This window comes from Brachycentrus maculatus, unplaced genomic scaffold (assembly GCF_059751285.1).
Source record: "Brachycentrus maculatus isolate JH-2025_06_01 unplaced genomic scaffold, ASM5975128v1 h1tg001277l, whole genome shotgun sequence".
Taxonomy (NCBI): domain Eukaryota; kingdom Metazoa; phylum Arthropoda; class Insecta; order Trichoptera; family Brachycentridae; genus Brachycentrus; species Brachycentrus maculatus.
The window spans coordinates 42,501-48,587 of NW_028281950.1; positions in this window are offsets into that span (position 1 = coordinate 42,501).

Here is a 6,087-nt window from a genome sequence, read left to right on the forward strand (position 1 = left end):
CCGCGCGTACCCCACACTGCGCGGGTACTACGAGTGGGAGTTAATATATAATATTATACGAGGAGTTATTAATACATAATATAACACAAGGAAGGGTGAACGGCGGGAGTAGCTATGATCAGCTTAAGGTTGCCAAATGCCTCGCCGTCTGACATTAATTCGACCCTCTCGATGGCTCGTCGGGAATGGCCCGGATCGAGCTCGCGACGCGGTCAAGCGGCCGCGCGTACCCCACACTGCGCGGGTACTACGAGTGGGAGTTAATATATAATATTATACGAGGAGTTATTAATACATAATATAACACAAGGAAGGGTGAACGGCGGGAGTAGCTATGATCAGCTTAAGGTTGCCAAATGCCTCGCCGTCTGACATTAATTCGACCCTCTCGATGGCTCGTCGGGAATGGCCCGGATCGAGCTCGCGACGCGGTCAAGCGGCCGCGCGTACCCCACACTGCGCGGGTACTACGAGTGGGAGTTAATATATAATATTATACGAGGATATTAATACATAATATAACACAAGGAAGGGTGAACGGCGGGAGTAGCTATGATCAGCTTAAGGTTGCCAAATGCCTCGCCGTCTGACATTAATTCGACCCTCTCGATGGCTCGTCGGGAATGGCCCGGATCGAGCTCGCGACGCGGTCAAGCGGCCGCGCGTACCCCACACTGCGCGGGTACTACGAGTGGGAGTTAATATATAATATTATACGAGGATATTAATACATAATATAACACAAGGAAGGGTGAACGGCGGGAGTAGCTATGATCAGCTTAAGGTTGCCAAATGCCTCGCCGTCTGACATTAATTCGACCCTCTCGATGGCTCGTCGGGAATGGCCCGGATCGAGCTCGCGACGCGGTCAAGCGGCCGCGCGTACCCCACACTGCGCGGGTACTACGAGTGGGAGTTAATATATAATATTATACGAGGAGTTATTAATACATAATATAACACAAGGAAGGGTGAACGGCGGGAGTAGCTATGATCAGCTTAAGGTTGCCAAATGCCTCGCCGTCTGACATTAATTCGACCCTCTCGATGGCTCGTCGGGAATGGCCCGGATCGAGCTCGCGACGCGGTCAAGCGGCCGCGCGTACCCCACACTGCGCGGGTACTACGAGTGGGAGTTAATATATAATATTATACGAGGAGTTATTAATACATAATATAACACAAGGAAGGGTGAACGGCGGGAGTAGCTATGATCAGCTTAAGGTTGCCAAATGCCTCGCCGTCTGACATTAATTCGACCCTCTCGATGGCTCGTCGGACAAGGCCCGGATCGAGCTCTGAACGCGGTCAAGCGACGCCGACGCGCGGCAATCGCGAGTACCCTACGCTGCGCGAGTACTACGAGTCGGAGTGTTTGTTCGTTTAGATAATGTATATATATATATATATATATATATATATATATATATATATATATATATATATATATATATATATATATATATATATATATAATATTATATAAGGAGGGGTGAACGGCGGGAGTAGCTATGAACGGCTTAATGCCTCGCCGTCTGACATTCGTCGGGGAGTACGAGTGATTGTTTATTCATGTGAGAGATAACAGAGAGTCGGAGTGATGGATTATTTACAATAGATAATATTATTAATTGAATAAATCAATTAATCAATATAAGGTTATTAATGAGAAGGGTGAACGGCGGGAGTAGCTAAGATCGGCCTAAGGTTGCCGAATGCCTCGCCGTCTGACATTAATTCGACCCTCTCGATGGCTCGTCGGGAATGGCCCGGATCGAGCTCGCGACGCGGTCAAGCGGCCGCGCGTACCCCACACTGCGCGGGTACTACGAGTGGGAGTTAATATATAATATTATACGAGGAGTTATTAATACATAATATAACACAAGGAAGGGTGAACGGCGGGAGTAGCTATGATCAGCTTAAGGTTGCCAAATGCCTCGCCGTCTGACATTAATTCGACCCTCTCGATGGCTCGTCGGGAATGGCCCGGATCGAGCTCGCGACGCGGTCAAGCGGCCGCGCGTACCCCACACTGCGCGGGTACTACGAGTGGGAGTTAATATATAATATTATACGAGGAGTTATTAATACATAATATAACACAAGGAAGGGTGAACGGCGGGAGTAGCTATGATCAGCTTAAGGTTGCCAAATGCCTCGCCGTCTGACATTAATTCGACCCTCTCGATGGCTCGTCGGGAATGGCCCGGATCGAGCTCGCGACGCGGTCAAGCGGCCGCGCGTACCCCACACTGCGCGGGTACTACGAGTGGGAGTTAATATATAATATTATACGAGGATATTAATACATAATATAACACAAGGAAGGGTGAACGGCGGGAGTAGCTATGATCAGCTTAAGGTTGCCAAATGCCTCGCCGTCTGACATTAATTCGACCCTCTCGATGGCTCGTCGGGAATGGCCCGGATCGAGCTCGCGACGCGGTCAAGCGGCCGCGCGTACCCCACACTGCGCGGGTACTACGAGTGGGAGTTAATATATAATATTATACGAGGATATTAATACATAATATAACACAAGGAAGGGTGAACGGCGGGAGTAGCTATGATCAGCTTAAGGTTGCCAAATGCCTCGCCGTCTGACATTAATTCGACCCTCTCGATGGCTCGTCGGGAATGGCCCGGATCGAGCTCGCGACGCGGTCAAGCGGCCGCGCGTACCCCACACTGCGCGGGTACTACGAGTGGGAGTTAATATATAATATTATACGAGGATATTAATACATAATATAACACAAGGAAGGGTGAACGGCGGGAGTAGCTATGATCAGCTTAAGGTTGCCAAATGCCTCGCCGTCTGACATTAATTCGACCCTCTCGATGGCTCGTCGGGAATGGCCCGGATCGAGCTCGCGACGCGGTCAAGCGGCCGCGCGTACCCCACACTGCGCGGGTACTACGAGTGGGAGTTAATATATAATATTATACGAGGAGTTATTAATACATAATATAACACAAGGAAGGGTGAACGGCGGGAGTAGCTATGATCAGCTTAAGGTTGCCAAATGCCTCGCCGTCTGACATTAATTCGACCCTCTCGATGGCTCGTCGGGAATGGCCCGGATCGAGCTCGCGACGCGGTCAAGCGGCCGCGCGTACCCCACACTGCGCGGGTACTACGAGTGGGAGTTAATATATAATATTATACGAGGAGTTATTAATACATAATATAACACAAGGAAGGGTGAACGGCGGGAGTAGCTATGATCAGCTTAAGGTTGCCAAATGCCTCGCCGTCTGACATTAATTCGACCCTCTCGATGGCTCGTCGGACAAGGCCCGGATCGAGCTCTGAACGCGGTCAAGCGACGCCGACGCGCGGCAATCGCGAGTACCCTACGCTGCGCGAGTACTACGAGTCGGAGTGTTTGTTCGTTTAGATAATGTATATATATATATATATATATATATATATATATATATATATATATATATATATATATATATATATATATATATATAAAATATTATATAAGGAGGGGTGAACGGCGGGAGTAGCTATGAACGGCTTAATGCCTCGCCGTCTGACATTCGTCGGGGAGTACGAGTGATTGTTTATTCATGTGAGAGATAACAGAGAGTCGGAGTGATGGATTATTTACAATAGATAATATTATTAATTGAATAAATCAATTAATCAATATAAGGTTATTAATGAGAAGGGTGAACGGCGGGAGTAGCTAAGATCGGCCTAAGGTTGCCGAATGCCTCGCCGTCTGACATTAATTCGACCCTCTCGATGGCTCGTCGGGAATGGCCCGGATCGAGCTCGCGACGCGGTCAAGCGGCCGCGCGTACCCCACACTGCGCGGGTACTACGAGTGGGAGTTAATATATAATATTATACGAGGAGTTATTAATACATAATATAACACAAGGAAGGGTGAACGGCGGGAGTAGCTATGATCAGCTTAAGGTTGCCAAATGCCTCGCCGTCTGACATTAATTCGACCCTCTCGATGGCTCGTCGGGAATGGCCCGGATCGAGCTCGCGACGCGGTCAAGCGGCCGCGCGTACCCCACACTGCGCGGGTACTACGAGTGGGAGTTAATATATAATATTATACGAGGAGTTATTAATACATAATATAACACAAGGAAGGGTGAACGGCGGGAGTAGCTATGATCAGCTTAAGGTTGCCAAATGCCTCGCCGTCTGACATTAATTCGACCCTCTCGATGGCTCGTCGGGAATGGCCCGGATCGAGCTCGCGACGCGGTCAAGCGGCCGCGCGTACCCCACACTGCGCGGGTACTACGAGTGGGAGTTAATATATAATATTATACGAGGATATTAATACATAATATAACACAAGGAAGGGTGAACGGCGGGAGTAGCTATGATCAGCTTAAGGTTGCCAAATGCCTCGCCGTCTGACATTAATTCGACCCTCTCGATGGCTCGTCGGGAATGGCCCGGATCGAGCTCGCGACGCGGTCAAGCGGCCGCGCGTACCCCACACTGCGCGGGTACTACGAGTGGGAGTTAATATATAATATTATACGAGGATATTAATACATAATATAACACAAGGAAGGGTGAACGGCGGGAGTAGCTATGATCAGCTTAAGGTTGCCAAATGCCTCGCCGTCTGACATTAATTCGACCCTCTCGATGGCTCGTCGGGAATGGCCCGGATCGAGCTCGCGACGCGGTCAAGCGGCCGCGCGTACCCCACACTGCGCGGGTACTACGAGTGGGAGTTAATATATAATATTATACGAGGAGTTATTAATACATAATATAACACAAGGAAGGGTGAACGGCGGGAGTAGCTATGATCAGCTTAAGGTTGCCAAATGCCTCGCCGTCTGACATTAATTCGACCCTCTCGATGGCTCGTCGGACAAGGCCCGGATCGAGCTCTGAACGCGGTCAAGCGACGCCGACGCGCGGCAATCGCGAGTACCCTACGCTGCGCGAGTACTACGAGTCGGAGTGTTTGTTCGTTTAGATAATGTATATATATATATATATATATATATATATATATATATATATATATATATATATATATATATATATATAAAATATTATATAAGGAGGGGTGAACGGCGGGAGTAGCTATGAACGGCTTAATGCCTCGCCGTCTGACATTCGTCGGGGAGTACGAGTGATTGTTTATTCATGTGAGAGATAACAGAGAGTCGGAGTGATGGATTATTTACAATAGATAATATTATTAATTGAATAAATTAATTAATCAATATAAGGTTATTAATGAGAAGGGTGAACGGCGGGAGTAGCTAAGATCGGCCTAAGGTTGCCGAATGCCTCGCCGTCTGACATTAATTCGACCCTCTCGATGGCTCGTCGGGAATGGCCCGGATCGAGCTCGCGACGCGGTCAAGCGGCCGCGCGTACCCCACACTGCGCGGGTACTACGAGTGGGAGTTAATATATAATATTATACGAGGAGTTATTAATACATAATATAACACAAGGAAGGGTGAACGGCGGGAGTAGCTATGATCAGCTTAAGGTTGCCAAATGCCTCGCCGTCTGACATTAATTCGACCCTCTCGATGGCTCGTCGGGAATGGCCCGGATCGAGCTCGCGACGCGGTCAAGCGGCCGCGCGTACCCCACACTGCGCGGGTACTACGAGTGGGAGTTAATATATAATATTATACGAGGATATTAATACATAATATAACACAAGGAAGGGTGAACGGCGGGAGTAGCTATGATCAGCTTAAGGTTGCCAAATGCCTCGCCGTCTGACATTAATTCGACCCTCTCGATGGCTCGTCGGGAATGGCCCGGATCGAGCTCGCGACGCGGTCAAGCGGCCGCGCGTACCCCACACTGCGCGGGTACTACGAGTGGGAGTTAATATATAATATTATACGAGGAGTTATTAATACATAATATAACACAAAGAAGGGTGAACGGCGGGAGTAGCTATGATCAGCTTAAGGTTGCCAAATGCCTCGCCGTCTGACATTAATTCGACCCTCTCGATGGCACGTCGGACAAGGCCCGGATCGAGCTCTGAACGCGGTCAAGCGACGCCGACGCGCGGCAATCGCGAGTACCCTACGCTGCGCGAGTACTACGAG